Source organism: Protopterus annectens, chromosome 12.part0 (assembly GCF_019279795.1).
Source record: "Protopterus annectens isolate FY-2018-M chromosome 12.part0, PAN1.0, whole genome shotgun sequence".
NCBI lineage: Eukaryota > Metazoa > Chordata > Ceratodontiformes > Protopteridae > Protopterus > Protopterus annectens.
In genome coordinates this window covers 1533739145-1533763170 of record NC_056746.1, presented here as the reverse complement: position 1 = coordinate 1533763170, position 24026 = coordinate 1533739145, and positions in this window count along the sequence as shown.

Here is a 24026-nt window from a genome sequence, read left to right as displayed (position 1 = left end):
GAAGATACTTGATTAAGGTGAGAGACAAAAAATATAAGAAACGGAAAAGAGGTCGAATTGCAACTTTGAAAACTGAAATAAACAAGCTGGACAAACAATTTAAGCATAGTGTGAGTCAAGATCAAGAACATTTTGAAAAAACTTATATCAAGATATTGAGCTTAATAGGAAACAATTTTATAAGTACATAATATGTGGAAGAAGTAAAGACATACAAATTGATTAACTGTGTTTAGATTCTAAAATATATTCTCAGACACAACAACTTATAGATACATTTACAAACTCTTATACAAAACAGTTTGGCTCCACAAAGGGAGTGATAAGTTGTCCAAGTACATCCCGTTAACCTCAGATACTAAATCAAATTATATTTTATTGAAAAAGAACTATGCAAACTGGATCCAAACAAAGGACAGGGAGGAGATGGAATTAGTAATAATGACCTGAGAACACTTCAGGAAGAACTTACAGTACCATTATATCTATTATTTACTAGGTCATATAAATATGGAAAAATTCTTATTCTTATTAAACCTGTATTTAAGGGAAAGGGGAATAAGACAAGCTCAGAGTCATACAGACCCTTAAGTCTACTTTCATGTTGTGAAAAAATGATGAAGAAGGTAACACTGGATAAAGTATTGTCAGAGCTGGAAAGGTTGGGACTTAAATCCATATAGCAGCATGCATATGTTGAAAACAATTATATTACTCTACCTGATGCCCTGAGCGACTACTCACCTATAAAAGTGCTACGATACATCACCCACCTCCCCAAACCAATCACCTGCTGCAAACTTTCAACCTTTTACCCACACACTTTTAAATCCCTCCTCTCTAGAATTAACTGGAATTTCCTTACTCAGCTCCCACTCAGTGAAGCAGTAAATGCCTTCAACTCAACTTCCCTAAATATTTTAAACTGTCTAGCCCCACCAAGAAAAGTTTGATTAAAGGCAAACATTTCACTCTGGCTAACTAAAACCACCCATACCCTTATGAAATCCAGAGATAGGGCATGGAAAACATGGGTACAAACCAAACTTCCAGCTGATCTCCTAAAGTATAAAGAACCTAGAAATCATACAAAAAACTTATCAACAAAAAGACAAAAAAGACTTTTATTGCAATCCCCCCAAAACATTAAAATGTGATCCAAAAAAATTCTGGAATGCTATAAACCAAATACTATATCCAGGTAACCCAACTTCACCAAACCCATGTCCTGACAAGTCACCCGAAGAAACTGCCAATACCTTCAACATCTACTTTATCACATCCATTTCCAAACTATTTAACCCCAACCTATCAAACAACACTTCAAATCTCCCTATACACCCTCAACCACTACCTCAGTAAACTCCTTCTCTCTCAAACCTGTCTCCGCTGACTATATCAGAACTCTACTCTCAAAGCTCAAACCATGCTGTGTATCAGCAGACAATATTCCTTCTTACTTTCTCCAGATTGCTGCACACTCCCTTGCTATGCCTGTATCTGTACTAATCAATTGCTCCATCTCTGAGTCTAATGTTCCTTCTATCTGGAAACAGTTTTACACTCTTCCTATTTATAAAGGAGGTAACACCACAGAAATATCTATTTCAGACCTATCGCTATCCTCACCCCTCTCCAAAATCCCTGATAAATGTATACACAAACAAGTTATGCATTATCTCCGACAAGAAAAACTTCTCACTCCAACACAGCATGGCTTCCGTCCCAAGCATAGTACAACCACAGCTCTACTATCATTTCTCAACACCTTAGCCCTTGCTAAAGATGATCACAAACTGATATCCTGTCTATTCCTTGACTTTTCTAAGGCTTTTGACACTGTCTCACACACTCTGCTACTTAGTAAACTTGTAGACCTAAACTTCTCCCCTGATACAGTTACATGGTTCTCTAGCTATCTCTCTGATAGGTTGCAGTCAGTACGATGGGCCTCAGTACTATCTATCCCGCTCTCAGTAAGAACTGGTGTTCCCCAAGGTTCCATTCTTGGACCTCTACTCTTTAATATCTTCATCAACTCACTCCACTCCTCTTGTCCTCAATCTAACCTTGTCCAGTACGCAGATGACTCTACAGTCATAACTATTACTAATTCCCCCATATAACTCCTAACAAATACCCAGACATCTTTCAACTCAGTAGAGACATAGCTCACTGATAACCAGCTCATCCTCAACCCTAAGAAAACAAAATTACTACTCTTTCTACCTAAATCTGCAAACCACATTAAACTTTCCTTCTCCATAAGGTCCCTAAACAATACTTCTATAGAAGCTGAAACTAGCACAACACTCCTTGTCATTACCATTGACGACCAACTAAAATTTGATCTTCACATAAACAATTGTATTTAAAAAAAACACCAAAAGCTAAGAATACTGTACAGGAACAACAAATTCCTAACTACTAAAGCTAGGATTTCTCTTACCTATGCCTACCTTCTACCATGCTTAACCTATTGTTCCCAAATACTCACAAATCTGAACTCCTCCCTACTTACCAAATTAGAATCAACCTATCACAAAATAGTTAGATTTGCAGCTCAACAAACATATAAATCTCACCACTATCTCTCCATAAAATACCTGAACTGGGCCAAACTACCTCACCTGTTCCTACAATCTCATCTCCAAATCATACACCATCCTATATCAGCATGATTTCTGCCCAAGTCTATCTTCTCTCATCTCTCACTACTCCCCTACCAGACTTCTCTGAAACTCAACCTAAGACCTACTAAAAAATCCATAAACCCAAATCCAACACAGGGTGAAACTTATATTGCTACCATCCCTCTATTGCATGGAACAAATTCCCACTAGAAATAAGGTTACTGACTCACCCCAAACAATTTAAGCTAGCAACCAAAGACCACTTTAAAAAACACTGGTCCTGCCATTGTACTCACCCTCCCTGATTATTACCTACCTTTATAGTACAGTCAAAGTAACTTACTAAAGGTTACCATTAACTACTTCATCCTATGCTTCCTATGCAACCTCCAAAGCTTCTTCTATACTATACTTCGTGAAATTCTTTTGTAACCTTTTACGTTTCTGCTACTCTGCATACAAAACCTTATATTTACTCAGCTCTCTTTTTAAACCAAATAATACAACTTATTCTACTTTTTTAACATTGTCCTTTTTGTTTATAGTATTGTTTTATCTGTCAACAATATACATGTATGTACCTTACATATTTTAACTACCAAACTTCTCTATTACTATTTTTATTGAAATGTATCTGTATTGTTATTTTTATTGCATTGTATATCTTTGGAGCTTTTCTCCCTAGGCCTCCGCTGAAAAAGGGCAATAGCTCAGTCGGACACTCCCAGTCAACAAATGTAAAATAAAATAAATAAATAAAAATTACCACCAGTAATTTGATATTCTGTAACAATATAATAACAACTATGAATGGGAAATTGTGCTGTAATGCAATTTATATAGATTTAACTTCAGCATTTCATAGTGTCATAAATTAGAACAACTTGGTATTGATGTACTCTTGATAAGATGGATAGCTGCATGGCTTACAAATAGGACATGGCAAATATCATACAACAATTGGATTAGTGAAATTCTTGGCTACAATCTATATGTCCCACAGGGCTCTGTCCTATGCCCTTACTTGTTTAGATTGTATCTTTCAGATCTATCTTTTTCATCTGAGGTGTTCTATAATCTGTATGCAGATGACTTGAAAATGGGTAAACCGATTACATGTGTTACAGATAGGGCATGTCTGCAAAAGAACTTGACTAAATGGACCATTTGGCACCAGGAGAATATGCCGATAAATACATCAAAAACTAATTATATGGGATTTGGGAGACATAAATTGAAAGGTGAATATTTACTACATCACACACTGACTGAAACTGTAGCTTTATTTAAGGACCTGGGTATACAGGTAGATCCAGCTTTGAGTTATTCTAATCATATCAACCAATTGGTTAATGACAGATGTCCTTACATTCACTGCTGCAGTATTCGTAACATTAGGGATTCCTTGCTGTGGAAGCCCATCATCCAGCCAGCATACCAAAGACTTCTTGTTACATATAAAGGTAACCCTGAACGTTACTCAAACACTACTTGCATAAGTAGGGCGTAAAGCTGAAATTCAGGCTTACCATAAACAGAAATTCTTTGCCACCATTCTTAATGCATCTTTTCACTGTCAGTCTGTTTACTTGCATTCATTTTGCCAGTTGAATGCATTTTGTTCTCCAGTGATTACCTACACCTGTTTGCTGTGCAGATAAGTGCCCCATTGTTTTTTTTTTTTTTTTTTTTTTGTACTCCTTGTGGTTAATGTCATCCAAGAAGGGTAAATGCCAGTCTGGGAGACAGATTCCCCATAAAGACCACCACGATAACTGTGTTTTTTGTCTAGGAGCATCTCATGACCATACGTCTTGTTCTATTTGCCAGGCGTTCATTCCAGAAATCCTTCCCAGTAGACTTTCTTCCCTTTCCTTATATTTTGAGAACCAGTGTCTTAAGCTTCTGGCTAAAGATACAATGGATGGAATCTCCTACCCCGAGGGTCAGCCATTAGGGAAGAAGAAAGTAAAAAAGATGTGACCAGAATCTTCCTCTGTCCAGGTTCTGCTAGATGTTTCTCCTGAGGTTGTTACAAACCCAGAGGCTTAGCAGGCTTTGTTGTTGGATTCCTGTACTGCAACTGTTTTGGAGGCCGGTGAGGTTCCAGCTGGCAGTACATCTGATGGAACTTTGCAGGTGTCCATCTCGGACATTCAGGGGAACCATGGTTGATTTTTTTTCTGAGGGGCTTAGGAGAGTTCCTCAGATTTTAGTTGGGGAAGAAGTTCCTACTACGATTCTCTACTGACATTCTGAATCTGAGTCTTCTCAGTTTTTTGGAGGGGACATTCTAAAGAAACAAAAACTTCAATATGTTTCTTTTGCTCCTAGGGATCCTCAAAGTGAATGGCAGGCTTTCACTCAGGGACTATTTTCTGCTTTAATATCTTTAAAGCCTTCTCAAGGGGTTTAAGTTCCTGCTCTTCCTTGATCTGCTATTCCCCTTAAAAGGCCTAGAGAACAGGATCCTTCTGAGATTGAGTCGGATTGTGATGAAGAATCTCTGACTTATTTCCTTTGAGGATACACGCTCTAGGATGACAGATTTTTTTAAGTGGGATTGTGCTGAGGTCCCTGATATCCATAGGAAGTACTATGAGTTACTACAACTGGAGTCTCCTAAATCTGCATAGCAGAACTATGGAATGGCTGGGTAAGAAGGTTTACACTTTTGCTACCAAGGTTTTGGGTTATTAATTATCAGACCCATATGTCCAGGTACGTGTTGGCTCTTCTTTCTCAGGCCTGTCAACTTATTACTGATTTTCCAGAGTCTGAGGGTAAAACTTCTGTTCATTCCTTGCTAGGGACTTCCTCTCAAGTCATTCATCATTCTATTAAATGTAGTTATGATGCACCAGATGCCTCTTCTAGGGCAGCTGTTTTTGGTTCAGGTATGAGGAGATAGTCTTGGCTTAGGCTCCAGCCTCTACCTGATGATATTAAAGCTAAGTTGATGGATTCTCCCCTGGATTCTAAACTTTTATTTGGGGAAGCTGCTGCTGGTTTGTTTAAGTCCCTTTAAGGTAAGGGTAAGGCTTTACAGGAGTTTAAACATGTTTTTGTTTCACCTGTGCCTACATTTCCGAGGAACTATGCCACTAAGTCTGCCTTTGTTCGTGGACATTCCTACCCTTCTACTAAAGGCAAGAAGAGTGTCAAACGGGTTCTTCCTGCTAAGGCTACTCAGTTTTCAGGGTTTCTGAAGCCTTTCATTCCAGACAAATCAGGTGCTGTATCACTATCCATCTTCTCCCAGCCACATTTCCCTTTCTCTTTGCCTTTCTTTTTGTCTTCCTACTTGGCTTCAGATCACTCAAGATTCTCGGTTCTGTCGATCATTCATCAGGGGTACTTCATGGTGTGGAAATTCTGTCCTTCTTTTATGGGCATTCCTCAACCTCCTCAGGAACAGCTTCCCTTTTTCCCAGAGGTTCTTCAAACTGTCTTGACTCAGGGTGCTATTTAAGAGGTGCCTGTGTTCCAAAGGGGGAAAGGGTTCTAGTCTAGGCTTTTTCTAGTGCCAAGAAAAGGGGGCACTTGGAGCTCTATTCTAGACCTCTCTCATCTAAATACTTTTTTTTAAAAGTACCTTCCTTTTGGATGTTAAAACAATTAGTAAAAAAGGTCACACAGAAAAAACAAATGGTTAAAAAAACAAAAAGAAAAATCTAGCAAAGCTAGAGTTTCCACTGTATGATTCCTTAAACATTTTTTATTAGAGGTGACATAGGGTATATGTAAATTACCCTTTAAGGACATCAGGTGCTTCAGCTAAATGGCAATCCTGAATGTCAGTGACTTTTTCTTTTAGGTCTATTTATGGACAAATTCAGGCTGGTAAAGCCAAGCCCCACTAGCTGTGGACATGCATATTTCTGCCTTATTATGGTGTCATCAGCACAACATAAGTGGAATGTTTGGATAACATTTGGAAACACAGGGTTGCCGTACCCAGCAGATATCCATAAATCTTAGGGTGACTGCAAAATATCCCAACTAGCAAACTAAAACAATGAGTAAAAAGGTCACACAGAAAAAACAATTGGTTAAAAACAAAAAGAAAAATCTAGCAAAGCTAGACGTTCCACTGTGTGATTTCTTAAACCTCTTGTATTAGAGGCAACATGGGATATATGCAAATTACCCTTTAAGGACATCAGGTGTTTCAGCTAAATGGCAAGTCTGAATTTCCATGACTTTTTCTTTTAAGTCTATTTATGGACAAATTCAGGACAAAAAAAAAAAAACAAAAACATGCATGTCCACAGCTAGTGGGGTTTGGCTTTACTGGCCTGAATCTGTCCATAAATAGACTTAAAAGAAAAAGTATTGGACATTCAGAATTACCATTTAGCTGAAAGACCTGATGTCCTTCAAGGGTAATTTGCATATATCCCATGTCGCCTTTAATATAAGAGGTGTAAGGAATCACACAGTGAAAAATCTAGCTTTTCTAGATTTTCCTTTTGGATATTGTCCCTTCAGATTCTGTTTCCTCTACTGTTCCCTCAGGCCTATATGGTGTCCATGGGTCTCAAGGATGCTTATCTGTATATTTTAATCCATCCTCTTTTTAGGAAGTTTTTACATTTCTGTTTCTTCCTTGCATTTTCAGTTCTCTGCTTTGCCCTTTGGCCTTTCTACTGTGTTCATCAAATGCCTTGCTCCTATCATTGCTTTTTGTACACTTCAAGGGATCCACATATTTCCTTACTTAGATGATCTATTAATTTAGGCATCCTCTCCAGAGACTCTTTTGGAAAATTTTCATTTTGCTATTTCCCTTCTTCAGAACCTGGGGTTCAGAAAAAAATTCACAAAGTCTTATTTGATTCCTTCTCAGGATCATGTTTTTCTGAGTTGCAGGATTCAGTCAGTGCCTATGATAGCATCTGCTCCCTCAGAAGGCCTTAACTCACATTTCTTTCTTGCACACACATCTTCCTCTGGCTTACATTACTGTCAGGGAATTTCTGAGAGATGTGGGTTTCATAGCATCCACCATTCCAATGCTCCCTCTGGCCAAACTTCACATGAGAAAGTTTCAGTGGTTTCTGAAGTAAGTGTGGCTTTAACATGCACATCCTCTAGACTTTGTCGTTTCTCTTCTTCCTTGTCTCAGACAGCAACTTCACTAGTGGATTTGGCAGTTGTCTGTGAACCCAGGAATCCCTTTTCATCCCCCTCTTCCCTCTCAGGAATTGTTCATAGATGCTTCAGAGACGGGCCGGGGGGGGGCAACTTTTGGCTCCCTAAAAGTACAGGGGGTGTGGTCACCTCACCAGCAGAGGGAGCGCATCAACATCAAATAGATGAGACCTCTTCTGCTGGCCCTTCAGGCCTTTCATCCTCTTTTCTCCCCAGGCCCTCTCAAGGTCTTCACAGACAATACCACAGTGATGTGGTATATCATCAAACAGGGAGGAACAAGATCCTATTTTCTTTACCAGTTGGCACTTCTGGTATGGGATCTTGCTGTCAAGAATCAAGTGACTATTTAGGCAGTTTATATCCCTTCCAGTCAGAACACTATGGCAGACAATCTGAGCAGGTCCTTAACTCAGTCCCCTGAATGGATGCTTCACAAGTATGTGTTTCTGGACAACTCAGTCCCATGAATGGATGCTTCACAGGTATGTGTTTCTGGACATTATTCACCATTGAGGTACACCTCAAGTGGATCTTTCTGCTTCTCCTCTAAATAGACAACTTTCTCTGTTTTTTGCCAGAGTCCCAGGTCCTCTTGTATGGAAGATGGATGCCCTCTCATTCTCTTGGAAGGGGATGTTTCTTTATGCAGTCCCTCCCCTTCCCCCCATTCTGAAAGTCCTGTTCAAGATTCAACAGGATGCTCCCAAAATCTTGTTGGTGACTCCCTTTTGCTGCAACAGCACTGGTTCCCTCTACTTCTGCATCTAGCCAGGGGCAATCATCACAAGTTACCTCACAGGGTGGATCTAATCACACAAGACAAGGGATCTCTCATCCATCCCCACCTGTCCACACTTCAACTGACATTGTGGGTGATAGAGTTTTCATTCCTTACAGACACCTTTTTTTCTGAGGACATGCCACAAGTCCTGCAGGAGGCCAAGAACCCTATTACTAGGAAATCCGACTTATCCATATGGAAGAGGTTTTCTATTTGGTGTATGTCTCATAATCTGAACCCAGTTACTGGGGATGTTCCTTTGGTTCTCTCTTATTTGTATGAGTTGCTCAGTGCTAGTTTAGCCTATTCTTCTATTCAGGCTCACTTATCAGCCTGTCATGAAAGGAGATACTGCCAGCACAGTTATCTGGAATTTTGTAAATAATTATATGTCATGTGTGAATATCAACATGATTTATATAAGATGCTAGGATTACAATTGTATTAGAACTGTATGGCATGTGTATATCAAAATGGTATGTGTGTTTAAAAAGTATTTTATAAAGTTCTTGTGCTTAAGATGTAAACAAAGTCTGCCCTGCTGGAAGAGAACACAAATGTACATGCACTATTGTAACTGCTTAAATGTATATATTTTAACAATGGAAACTGGAATACAGGAGGTTAACTTCAGAAAAATAGCTGAAATTAAATTACTTTATGGCTATGCAAAAAAGATGGCATCTTTCCGTTTCAAGGCAGCTAGAGATATAATGTCTGTTCAAGGAAGCTCTCTGTATTGTCTTCAGCACAAACTAATTCCTACCTATGAAAGTATGAAGGAATGCAATTGTTTTATGACTTCCAGGATCTGCCAAAAATCTGAAGTCTATATATTTTCACAGGTAGATGCTAAATACTGTCAGCTTCCAGCAGAGGTGGTTTCACTTAGGATAGATTCAAATGACAAGAAATTATGTCATTCTGCAAGCAATTCCAGCAGTAATATTTGAGATATTAATTTGAAAAGTCTCTTAGTAAGACAGGGCATTCTGTGTGTTCTGTCTTGGACCTGACAACAGCTAGGAGATCCATTCACCACACCTGCCTTGCTATGATGAAGTAAGTTTCTAGGGAACAGTATACTTCTCTTGGATATAGTCAGGAATATAGAAAAGCTTACTTTTATATATTTTTCTTTATTTATTTGAGACTGTCCTGCTATGTTGTTTTAACTGTTTACTGTGATTTTGAACTCTGATGTCATTGTGAATATATACTGAGTCTTTTCTTGTTCTTTTATTATTTATTATTAAATATATTTAAACATTTCATTATGGCTGATTTGTCTAGAGATATTTAAGTTTTGAGAGTACTTGCATATTTATTTGGTGACACTGTGTGGGCCACTCCTAATAGCCTTGCTCTTGGTTGGACTACCATTTGTAATAATATTAATATTACACAGTAAGATTGGACACCCTTTGTTAAGGGCCTTAAAGTAGCTATAAGGAGTTGGCTGGTGGCAGTGGTAACTACCTTATAGTCTGGGCAAAAGGGAGCATAGCTAGTAAACCTGTGCCAGCCTTTCCCAGGGGTGTGTGTGTGTGTGTGTGTGTGTCAGCTACTTGGGCTGGGACACAAAGCACTGGTTGGACAGAGAGGGTGCTGGAGGTCTGGGCTTGGCCACTCAGCTGAGATCTCAACTCTATAGCTGTGTCACTGGGGAGTCTTACTGGGGATATGGAGGAAGAGGGCGAAACCAGACCCGGGCTGACTGTGGTCTCTGTGTGCTCTTAAGGGAAACTGCACTTGCTGCAGAGACCTGCATCTGGAAATACAGTGTGCATACCTGTTACCCTCCCAATGTACATTGCCAACTGGTGCCAGTCGTGAGGACTGAGGCTTCTTGATTACTGGTCCACTGGTGGGTTGTCACACAGTCATCTGCCTTTATTTCCTCCTTTAGCTTCTAGATGTGAGGTTAAACAATTTCTCAAAGGTGTCCTTAATATTAGACCTTCCAGAAGCCTGTTCCACCGCCCTGGGATCTTAATTTTGTTTTGGAGAAGTTGACTCAGGCTCCTTTTGAACCTGCTGTTTTGGCTTCATTGGAACTGTGCTGTTGTTAGCTCTTACTTCTGTCAGACGGGTGTCTGAGTTGCAGGCTCTTATGGCTTGTCTCCCTTTTTTGATTTTTCATGAAGACAGAGTGTCCTTGTGCACCAATTCCTCCTTTATGTCTAAGGTGGTTAATGAGCTTTCTCTTAATCAGTCTATTAATCTGCCTACTTTTTTCCCTTCTTTGCAGTCTGACAGTGAGAGGATGCTGCATACTTTGGGTGTGCATAGCAAACCCAGAATTTATTTGGATCAGACTAAAGCTATTCATAAATCTGATCAGTTGTTTGTTCCATAGGTTCATAGGTTGGTACTAGACTATTGGCCCTAGGGCCTATACAAGCCTAGCCATAACAATTCCCTGGATATTTCTTCCCACAATATTTACTTCTCTAGACCCCTGTCTAGCAGGGCGACTGACATGATCCTCGGAGTGAATTTCCTATCTCCCATCCAATCATCAAGGTTCCTTTTGAAGAGGGCTAAGGAAGCGCTCTGCTTGACATGTATGGCAGTCAATTCCAGAGTTTGGGGAGTCTCTGGGTCAGGAACCTATCCCTCCAGCATGTTTTGTTCATTGTGATGACAAGGTTTAGATCCCTGGAGTGTGTGGCTCTGAGGGATTGGGATTTCTTTAAGTGGAGCATGTCCAACAGCTCAGGGTTTGACATGGCCTTTTATGTTAAGCAGAGATCGCCTCTGAGTAGATGATATGCCACAGAGTATAGCTGGAGTTTTTTTAGACGGTCAGCATATGGCATCTGCTTTAGGCCTGTGATTCTTTTAGTGAGGTATTTCTGTGGCCTTTCCAGCTGTTGCAGATGTCTTGTGAGGTACATACCAAATGGGGAAGTATACTCTATAATGGGTCTAATGAGGGATGAGTACAGTGGGACAATGACCTCCTTTTTTCTGGATGAAAAGCCCTTAGTGATGAGGTGTGCCACATAGAAGGATTTCCTGACTGTTGTGGCAATGTGGTTATCGAAAGTGAGACCACTGTCCACCTGTGTTCCTAAGTCTCTCAGCACACTTTTGATGTTTAGTGTACTGCCACCTATGTGGTAATTCATGGGTACATGTTTTCTTCCAAAGGGGGTAACTATACATTTCTTGACATTAAGCTTGAGCCCATAGCTCTGCACCAGGCATCTGTTTCTGTAAGGCCCTTTTGTAGAATATCCACATAATTTGGGGATTCAATAATGGCTCCCAGTTTGCAGTCATCTGCGAACTTTGTTAGCCAAAGTCCCTTAGTGTTAGCCTGTACTTCAGAGAAGTAGATGCCAAACAAGAGTGGTCCCAGGACTGAACCCTGAGGTACTCCACTTGTCACTTGTCTGGAGCTGGATTTGGAGTCGGCTACTTTTACAGTCTGGGTTCTGTCAGTAAGTCAGTTGACAACACATCGAGTGATGTAGGGATTTATGCCCAGCTTAGTAAGTTTATCTATGATTCCAGAGTGGGGGATGGTGTCAAAGGCCTTGGCAAGGTCCAGATAAGCTGTGTGGACCGCCTTACCCTCATCCACAGCTCTGGAGACTGATTCGAAGAAGTCAATCAGATTCAGGAGACAAGATTGGCCCTTCACAAACCCACACTGGGTGGGGTCCAGTGTTTGAAGGTTGCCAGTGTCTTTGTTTTGGCTTCCTTTCATCCTAGATCTTTGGGTCTAGCTGTATCCAAGCAAACTATTTCTTCTTGGATTTCTAAGACTATTTCCTTTTGTTACACCATTCATGGCAAAAGCCTTCCTTCTTCTGTCAAGGCTCATTCTACTAGAGCGGTGGCTTCTTCTGGTGCTTTCTTCATGGGTTTAGATACTAATTATATTTTTGAAGTAGCTACGTAGTCCTCTGTGCATACCTTTACTAAACACTACAAGTTGGATGGTATCTCTAGAGCTAGGGTGGGTTTTGCTAGTGCTGTTCTCCATGGCTTCTTAGGGGACTCTTATTCTTGTCCGTCCCCCTCCCAAGTTTCTTCTTGAGCTTTGGCACTCTCCCAAATGTTATGAATACTGCAGCAGTGAATGTAAGGACATAGTACAGTTGTGTAAAATATTACCATAACGGTAGATGTCCTTGCTTTCACTGCTGCAGTATTCACTCCCTCCCTCCTTCCCCCTAGTCCTTTCCTTCCTGGATGCACAGGTTACTTCCTGAGTTCCTTGGACTGGTGTTCTTACTGGGGCAATCAATTCCGTTTATGGTAAGCCTGAACATCACCATTATACCCTATAGTATGCAAGGAGTGTTTGACTGATGTTCAGGCTTACCTTTAAATGCAACAGGAAGTCTTTGCTATACTGGCCAGATAATGGGCTTCCACAGCAGGGAATCTCTAATGTTATGAATACTACAACAGTGAAGGCAAGGACGTCTACCATTATGGTAAGATTTTACACAACTGTTCTTTATAGAACTAGAGGATGTATAAAAAGATTTATAAAGTCTAGGAAATTTGAAATAATGAAGTCATTGTTTGTTAGTTATATTAGACCCCAAACTTGAGAATGGAATAACAATATGGAAACCTTCACAAAAACGAAACAAGAGTTACCAACCACGATATGTTGAACAAACAGTATGACAAAATTCAGTCCAATCCCATAGAAGGCTTCAAACAGGCTTTATTGAGGTCCAAGGTACAGAGTACAGCAGAAATATACCAAGGGCATCTATGGATGTGAACATTTAAGTTATTATAAAAGACTAAAATATATGAACTTGTACAGTGTCTTGTATAGATATTTAAGAAGAGTCCTTATTCAGTTATATAGGGCATTTAGAGACAGCTACCTCTGGAAATGTTTGGGGTTATCAAAAAACAGAAGAGAATTATCAGACAACCTAGGTAGACAATTCTATAGGAATGAGGTGTACTAATTGGTTCTGTGAGACAGCAGCTGATGAATGAATTGACTACAAAATTACAATAAAGCAAGCACTAGTTTAGATATTTTTAAGAACAGTCTGGATAGTTATTATGGGAAAAAACTGTTTTGCTATATTGGGAGGATAAAAAGGCATTAATGCCCATGTTTGAAATATGTGTATGTATGTATGCATGTATGTACCCTGTTTGTCCTTTTTCTTCCTCTGTCCTTATAGGTATCTCTCAACACTGCCGGTATAGTCATTCTTCTTTTTAATCAGTTTGCCATGCTCCCATCTTACTATATGTGTCTCTTGTAACAGTTGCACCATATTTTTCCCTATAAAGGTAAACACTCTCTGCTTTCTGAATGGATTTACAAAGCTTTTAACAATTCATGGCAGTATTTTCAAATTAGCTATATTACAACATTAAAATAAAAGACAAATGTTGCTCCCCCCCCCCATCTTTCATTTCACATACTTTGCATTTTTGCTTTTAAGCATTATTTTGAATTAGGCTGGCTGGCATCAATCTCTCAATTTTTCCAAAAACAAATTTAGTTGCCATTCAGAACTATACATTGTCAGGGATAAACAGACAGACATTTTCCAATCCATGACAGCATTCTCCATTCATTGTCAGTTATGTGCATAATTTAAAAAAATGCAAGTTTCCAAGGAATGGGTAAAAGCTCTGTATAGCTGTCTGCCAGCCCAGGCATTACCACTCAGAAAATATTTGACATGGGGGCGTGGCTAGCATGAGTACTGTATAGCAGCAGAATTCAGCAGCTCCACTGAAGATAATTTTCTTTACTGGATTTTTGTCCTTTAAACAAGAAAACTTGGATTTTTTTCTATACAGTATCTTAGATCTAAACTTCTTTTACAAGAAAATTAAAAAAAAAAATGAAAGTGGACAAATTTTCCAGTCAGAAATCTACTTGGAAAAATCACAATTCATCCGAAGAGAATTCCAACATGAGTCACTCTAAGACAGGCAGTCAGGACTCCAGTATGAAAAGAGACTTACAAACTCTAATATCCAACATTCAGGACTTAGCTACAAAAATTGACAAAACTGACTCAAAAATAGACAGCTTTAAAGAAAAAGCCACTAAACAAATGGAACTACTACATGATGATTTGAAGCTACAGAAAATCCAAATATCTAATATAGAGGAATCCTTAAATGACATGGATGGCAGAATTCTGGAGATGAAAACAATACTGAATTTCTACTTAAACAAAATACTATGTTACAAAGCAAGTTGGATGATCTTGAAAATAGATCCCGTCGAAACAATCTAAGGATTTTTGGACTTCCTGAAAATATTGAGGGCAATAACATGGCTACTTTCCTTAACACCTGGATACATAAAACACTTGACTTACCAGAAGTTCTGTCTTTTGGAATAGAAAGAGCACATTGAGCACTAACTGCAGTAAACAACACTATCAGAAAGCAACCCAGATCAGTTATTGCTAAATTCTTGTCTTCATCGGATAAAGAGTTGTTATTAAAGACAGCTTGGTCTAAGTCTCCACTAAAATACAATGATTCAATAATCCGTTTTGACAATAACTACTCTACACAGGTCATTACCAAGAGGAAAGTATTTTTACCATTGATTAAAGAACTAAAGAAAATACAAATAAACACTCACCTTTTGTTTCCTGCAAGGTTGAAAGTCTTCCTTCCAGAGGGTCCCAAGATGTTTGATTATCTGGATTCTGCACTGTCCTTTGTTAAAAATCATAAAATATTAGAAAAATTAGAAGAAATGGAATGTGCTAATTCATCTCTTAAAAGATTGGCGTCTAATTCCAAATGGAAAACTAATGAAAAACAAAAGAGACTGAAAAGTAAATGAACATAAGACTTTTTTTTCTAATACAATGTCTTGTTGTTTTGGACTTTAAACTATTAGCAAATCTATATAGTTATAATCTATTTACAAGGTAAGCTCATCTTTCCATCTGTTATGTTAAGCATATATAAGGTTTACATCTATTTCAAAATTTTAATATTAATCATTATATTACTGCATATAACTTATCTTTCTCACTGTTAAACATTATTATTCATCTGCTATTAGCAATCACTACTACCCTTATAGTATAAATCATAATAGTATGGTATTTTCCCAAACTATAGTAATAACTTAATTATTATGGATCTTAATATATGATTTAACTTGATATAGCCAAAATACAGTTAAATATTCATATAACAGCTTTTATAAGACACATCTTACATTAATAACATCAAGACAAAACATGTTATGTATAATTAACTAATGACCTATGTATAGTGTCTTTTACAGATATAAATCTAATATAGAACATTTGTTATGGCTTTTAATAGACAAGCATATATTTAGGAAATGCTATCTGTATGTGTTGGGGAAGTGCTATCTGTGTGTGTTTTTTTTTGGGGGGGGGGTCTAAAGATTTAAAAAGAAATGTTATTACTATGGTTCAGATCTCTGTAGATTATTCTTAATATCATTTCAAATATATTGGTTAACTTGTTCTATGGAATTGGTCATACATGCTTTACACAATGTAATCTGCTTGGTTGGGCTCTCAAGGCTCATACTGTTATTTTTCCTGTAAAGAGAAGAGCAGAGGAATAAAAAAAAGGCTCGTTAACATTTTAAACTGATTTTCCCCGCGGATTACATATAAGAAGCTATTTCACTCAATAATTACCTCGTGATGATCATCCGCGAGCTTCAGCCGTTCCCAGACCCTGTTACCAGCTAAGAAATCTTCTCCTTAACTTTTTCTCACATTCTCGGATGTGCGAAGCACCCAGATGACATCAGTGCTAATGGACAAGCACATACAAGAAGTGGAAAGCTCGGCAGAAGCCGCGAAGTGACTGATTTGTGTATTCCTTGTCATCGTACATAATAGGATTTTTGAGTGGGCAATATTCAACTGCAATGTAGTACGGTAATTAGCTGCTGCTGTTTTATGAGTAATTTATAAGCCTGCAACTTTTATGCTGTGAGCACAAAGTGTGTTTACAACGTATATGGTAAAAAATGAGTAATGCAATATTTTGTACAGAAAAGAGACAAATCTTAACTTCACAGTCTGTATGTGTTTGAGTTCAAATGTGCATGGGTTTACAAGAGTATGTGATTGTGTGAGTGTGGGTGAGTGTGAGCAAGTGTGCATATGAGTTACTGCTTTTGCAGAACTGACTTTCTTATTTTATAGTGTTCTACTTAAAATTTATCAAAGTACTATTATATAAACCACATAAATGAACAATTTTTCCACTTCTGCCACAGTTTATTTTATCAGTTTTTCCCCACTGCCTGAAACACATTCTCTCACACAAAAATGTTTGCTTGTAGATTAAATTCCTGACTTTCATACCTTCTTTTACAGAATCCTGGCTTTTTCTCAGTTTCCCCCATCCCTTATAATGTTTTTTGATTTATTGGTAAATCACTGAGGATCTCGGAGAAGTCTGTGAAGCTGGGCATTAGTGTTTCATACTTCTTACAACTTAGAAACTGTATGCTGATGCAAAACATGGTGCTTTATTAACTTGTGTAACTTAATTAGAGTTATATTTAAATATTTTCCCTAATTTTATTCTCATTGTTTTTGCTATGAGTAGATTTCATGAGCAAAGATGCTAAGAGGTATACAGAGAAGTTAAGATTTATACAGAAAACAATACCTATCGACTGCACCTGATTTTTCAAAATGTATCTAAATTTGTCTTACATCTTTTACCCTGTCCCTGATTTTTCTCATAAATCACAGACAAAACAAATCAATAATGTTAGACAGTACAGTTTTGCACTTATTGCCAAACAACTCTGTGATGACTCAAACCTGTGGCTCTGTTAACGTTTAAGTGAAGTATAAGTAATAGCTATACATTGATCCTGATTTACCACTTCCCATTATTTTCAGCTATATCCAGAATTCCTGAGGAAAAAAGTAAGAGCTTTGGGATATAATACCATTATGGTGGGAACAGCTGAAATAATACTTTCACATACATGACACTGGGGAGTGTGCTCTAGGGCATAGCCCATGATGTATAGGAGAAGCAAGGTAAAGAAGAACAATAACTCGAGAAGGTGTTTTTAATTTTCTTTCTGTTAGACTCTTAAAACTGCTTATACTACATTGTTCCATTTTTAAGTAATTGTGATATTGCTTGTCAATTCATCCAAAGCAGCTGTGCGATTTCTTTGCCCATGTGAATATTTTGATTGGAGGGATTTGTGTACAGTGTGTGCAGATGCCTGAAAATATAAATTCTGAAGCAGACAGTCAAACAATATTTAACACAGAGGCCCAAGGGGAATTCTGAGTGCTAGGCTGTACTTCATTAGGATTTTCATGTAAAGCTACATTCAGGTGTGATCAGCCAACTGAAGTTTGATACTGACACTTAAAAAAACTTTATTAAAGTAGAACAGTGGATTTGGTAATCCATGTTTAGCTTATGAATGCCTATTGTTTTCTGGAGAATCATACATTTCTGAGACAATAACCATACCTGTTTATAATACCTTTATGCTTTTACACAGACTTTAGAGGAATTGTAAATTGTAAATCACTGCATTGAAGGCTAGACAACATTCCAAAACATCCATTAGGGTCAGTGAGACTTGGGCTATTTTACTGTTACTAGATACAATAAAATGCTAATGTCCAGCAAGAAGCCAGCTGTACATCATCAAAGCAGAGATAACAGATGCTGGTAGTAAGGTACCTCATTGCACGCTTCATTTTATATATAGCATTCACTAATCTATATACTTTCTATTTTTTAAGATTTTTTTTTCTTATCTGCACCAATACCTAGAGGTTTTTGCCTACATCCACTCATCGATCCATTCATCTGTGTTTTTGGAAAATGCAGTTATGTAAGTGTCCTTTTTATTTCTAAGGGTAGTATTCCTTCTGCAAAGTATGTTGGTCACCCGGATCCTATTTTAAAGGTTTATTTTAGATATACTAGACTTTTTGTACATACAAATTACTATTAGTTAATGAGAGCTGACCTCTTGATGCTTGTTCATAGGTTCATAGGTTCATACTAGGCTATCTGCCCTAGGGCATTTATAAGCCTAGCCAGAGTGTGTTTGGCTTTCGCCACCCATTTTAAATTAATTTTGCTATGCCCTTTTTCAAGGTTAGTATACTGTGCCTCTGTCTAACAGTGACACAGAAGTGATACCCGGGGTAAACCTACGATCTCCCATCCACTCATCAAGATTTCTCTTGAAGAGAGTCAGTGAGGGACTCTGCCTAACCTGGACTGGGATTTTATTCCAGAGTGAAGGGAGCCTCTGGGTTATGAATCTGTCCCTCCAGCATGTCCTATTTATTTCAGTGCTGAGGTTCAAGTCTCTCGGCGTGTAGCTCGATGGGATTTGGATTTTCTGAGGTGCAGCATGTCCCTTAATTCCGGGTTGGACATGGCCTTATCGTCAGGCACAGGTCACCTCTGAGCAGGCGGTATGCCACTGAGTAGAGCTGGAGTTTCTTTAACCGGGCAGCATATGGCATCTGTTTGAGCCCTTTGATCCTCTTGGTGAGGTACTTTTGGGGTCTTTCCAGTTGCTGCAGGTGTTTGGTAAGGTACATCCCAAAGGGGCATTGTACTCGATTATGGGCCTGATGAGGGATGAGTAAAGAGGCACGATGACCTCCCCTAATCTAGATGTGAATCCCTTCATGATTAGGTGGGCTATATAAAATGTTTTCTAACCACTTTGGCCACGTGGTTGTCAAATGAGAGATTGCTATCAACTTGGGTCCCCAGGTCCCTAATTACTTCTTCTGTACTTAATGGATTACCACCTATGTGGTAATTTGTGGGCACTTTGTTTTTGCCAAAGGGGATGACTATACACTTTTTGGCGTTTAGCTTGAGGCCATGGCTCTGGCACCAGTTGTCTGTTTATGTGAGGCCCTTTTGGAGGATGCTTGTGTCGGCTGGAGAGTCGATTATGGCACCCAGTTTGCAGTCATCTGCGAACTTGGTCAGCCACAGTCCTTCTGTGTTGGCCTGTACCTCCGAGAAATATATACCAAACAAGAGAGGTCCCAGGACTGAGCCTTGTGGGATGCCACTTGTAACTGGTTTGTAGTCTGACATGGCTCCAGCAATTCTAACCATGTGAGTTCTGTCCTTGAGCCAGTTTGCAACCCATCTAGTGACATAGGGGTTTATATTTAAGCTGGTGAGCTTATCTATAATGCCCGAGTGGGGTATTGTATCGAAGGCTTTTGCGAGGTCCAGATAGGCTGTGTGGACCACTTTCCCTTCGTCAATGGCCTTGGTGACTGTTTCAAAGAAGTCAACCAGGTTTAAGAGGCAGGATCTGCCCTTAACAAAGCCAAACTGGGTAGGATCCGGTGTCTGTAGGTCCCCAATATCTTTATTTATGAGGTCCATGATGATCCTTTCCATAGCTTTGCAGACCAAGCTAGTCAGGCTTATGGGGCGATAGTTTCCAGGGTCCGTTGAGGCACCACCTTGTGTTATGGTATACATGGACAGATGAACATAAAGTGATTTGTGAGACTCACTGTTGTGTTACTTAAAACTTGAGTATGTGTGGACAGTATTATACTTATTAGTACATTTTTCCAAGATTTGTAAGACAAGATTGTCCACTTATCTCAAAGGATGAAATGTGAATCTGTATTCTTTATTGGATTACTATGGTGAGAACACTGGGACAGGGCAATTCTGGACTGCTTAGTGCTATATTTTCACTTGTTTATTGTTTTTAGTAGCATATTACATTTCTATATAAGACAGTATGTGTTACATTGAGAGGAATTTTGAGAGATTCATTTGAATGATTTAGACAAATATCTCTCCATCTTCTATATTGCATACATATATATATTTGTAAGAAAGTAAACAACATGTGATTAATAAATGTATATTTGATAACTTACAATACTTCTGTTAACATAATAGATCTAAGAAATCTATTTCTGACTGTATATATCCTTGTTTGAAGAAAATTATTAATATGAAATAGTTTAATAACTATTGATAGATAGTACTATCATATTATACTAAGTTAAAAGCGGTTAAATAGTAATTAGTCAAATAGATAGTTATATACTATCCTTATGATACTTTATATTAGAGACTAGCTAATACTTTTTTCTATGTTTTACACATACACAATAATTTACATTGTATTTCATTTTCGTGATTAATATATTATATCAGATGAAATATATCTAGTTAAATTTTAATATATTTAAGTTAAAATAATCATTAGTTTTATATCTAATCACTATTACTTAATACATATTACTGGTGGTAGCTGCGTTCTGTTGCTACAGGTTAAGGGTTCGATCTCAGTGGCAAATGTCATTGAGACAGGGAGTTTATAACTCCAGGCGGGGAGCTAAATTGTGTTTTTATAATCTGCATTATATGTTCATTGTTAAAAACAGCTATTTTGACATCCATTTTAATCTATCTAAATAGAACTATAAGTTACAATGCTCATGATATATGTGTTTCCCACTATGGATCAATGTATAGTACTTGCAGAATGAACAAGTTTATGGTTGGAAAGAGATTCTCAAATTACACATTTTATATTGATATGTTATTAATTAATCATACATCCATACCTATATAACATGACTATATTAAAAGGCGTATCTATTAATATAAATGGTCTAAATAACCCCATCAAAAGAGGTAGTTTGTTTAAATATCTAGCCCTACAGAAACCAAACTTAATTTTTTTACTGGAAACTCATTTAATAGGAGATAATATTAAGTTCTTGAACACAAATAAATATACAATCATCGCAAGCTCAGTATATACAAAAAAGAAAAGGGGGGTTGCAATTTTATGGGACAAATCACTTCCTTTACCAAAAATAATGAAAACATATCAAGATAATAAAGGATTGCTATGTTTAGCCATTATTGAAATAAACAAAAAAATACATACAATAATAAATAACTACTGGTTACAGGGAATAGGTACTAATACTATCAAACAACTTTTATCTCAAATAATATCTCAGTCTGAGGGAAATATTATCATTGCAGGGGACTTTAGCAAATAGAAAAATTACCCCTCAAGCAAAACAATTAATAAAATTTATAGACTCCTACCTGCTCAAAGATATTTTTGGCTTCACTGATCATAGCTCTCTAAAATACACATTCTATTCCAATAGACACAAATCATATTCCAGAATTGATAGAATACTATTCTCCACACACATTATAAATGACTTAAATAACAGCAAAATCATTTCTTGTCCAATCTCCGATCATAATTCCATTATATTTGAATTAAATATCAACAACATCCCTAATGCACAAATAAAAAGAATACCTGCATATATTATGCAACTTAAAGATTTTCAGTCATTTTTAAAAGAAGAAATACAAAATTTTATAGATATAAATTCAGCATCTAATACTTGTGACATATATGTCTGGGATGCACTAAAAGCTTACCTATATGGACAAATTAAAAAATGGTACTACCATAAAAGGAAAACATGGGATAAAGATATGGAAACATTACAGAGCAAGCTTGATTTATTGCATCTCAAAAATAGAGACAATCTTTCTTCTAAAAACATTAGAGAGGAAATAAGCAAATTAAACGAAGAATATAGAAACATACTACATCATAAGACAATGATTACATTAGAAAAATATAAATTCCTTGCTTATTCACTAAACCCTAAACACTTAACTAATCTCAAGAATAAAACTAAAAGAATGAATAAACATAATCATATTAAAGAAATATAATCCCTGAAGAAAAAGAAAGAAGTATACAATATACAAGATATAATAGAAGAATTTAGAAGTCACTTTCATACAATTAACCAAGATACACATAATATAGAAAGTAAAGACAACATTAAGCATTTTATTAATAAAAACCTTCATAATAAACTTAATAAACAACAAATAGAACTTATTGATAAACAAATTACCCTAGCAGACATACAAACTCAAATCAATAAGCTCAAGCAAAATAAGGCACCTGGAAATGATGGTATCATACCAGAAATATACAAAGTTATACCCAAATCAGCTATTTCATTACTCCATAAAGTATATAGTACAGCTCAAAACAACTTCATAATACCTCCCTCATGGAAATATACATTCATTTCACCCATCTTAAAACATAACAAGGACCCTAAATATTGTTCCTCTTACAGACCTATTTCTTTATTAAATTCTGACTACAAGATGTTTATGAACATATTCACTGAAAGACTAAAAAAGTTTTTACCCCAATTAATTGATGAGGATCAGACAGGTTTTGTAATCAATAGAAACACTTATGATAATATAAAATGAACATCAGCCCTTATTGACTTTTCACAAAAGAAAAACAATAACCTAACTTTAATTAGTTTGGACATAAACGTCGCTTTTGACTCAATTAATTGGGATTACTTGTTCACATTATTGGAGTATTTAAATTTTTCATACAATTTTATTAATCTACTAAAACACTTGTATGATGGTACATTTGCTTATATCAAATTAGGTACATATACTTCAAATAAAATTCCTATCATAAAAGGTACCAAGCAAGGCTGCCCACTAACTCCATTGTTATTTACAATGATAATGGAACCATGGGCTAATGATATTAGGAATAATAATAAAATAGAGGGTTTAGAACTTGAAAAAGATATAACAGCTAAAATTCAATTATTCACGGATGATGTTCTCATCTCTACAAAAGGAAATGATTCTTCAATATCAGCCCTGTTTGACTCGATAAAGATTTTTCAAAAGATCTCTGGGCTGTCTTTTAATGACAACAAAACTAAAATTTTGCCCATACACTCAAATACAAATAACAAATCTAACTATAACTCTCAGCAGTTAACTAGTACAGATCAAATTACTTATTTAGGAATAATTCTAGCTAAAAACATCAAAACAATAATACAATTAAATTATAATGAATGTTTTGAAAATATTCAAAATCTATTTTTAAAATGGAATACAATAACTTTCACTACAGAAGAAAGATTAACTATTATTAAAATGATTATTCTACCCAAAATATTATATATTATACAATCCATTCAAATACTCCCTTCAAAAAAATGTACTAATAAGTTAAATACTTTAATATTAAAATTCTTTTGGTCCAGGAAAAAACCAAGAATATCAATTAATCAACATCAAAACAGTTGGAACAATGGTGGGATAGCATTCCCAGATTTAAACCTTTACTCTATTTCCTCAATAATCAAAACAATTACTCAACTTTTAGATACTACATACTCAGCTAAGTGGAAACTGTTATGGGTTTCATCAGCTCTACAGCTAATTTCCAGACCATCTACACACAAATTAGAAATAATAAGTAACCCCTTTTTATGGATCCTAAAAGATTATTTCACTATACACATACATCTCAATCATACTACTAGCTACATTCATAATATTATAACAAATTTTAAAAATTTCATATATAAACACCCCAGATA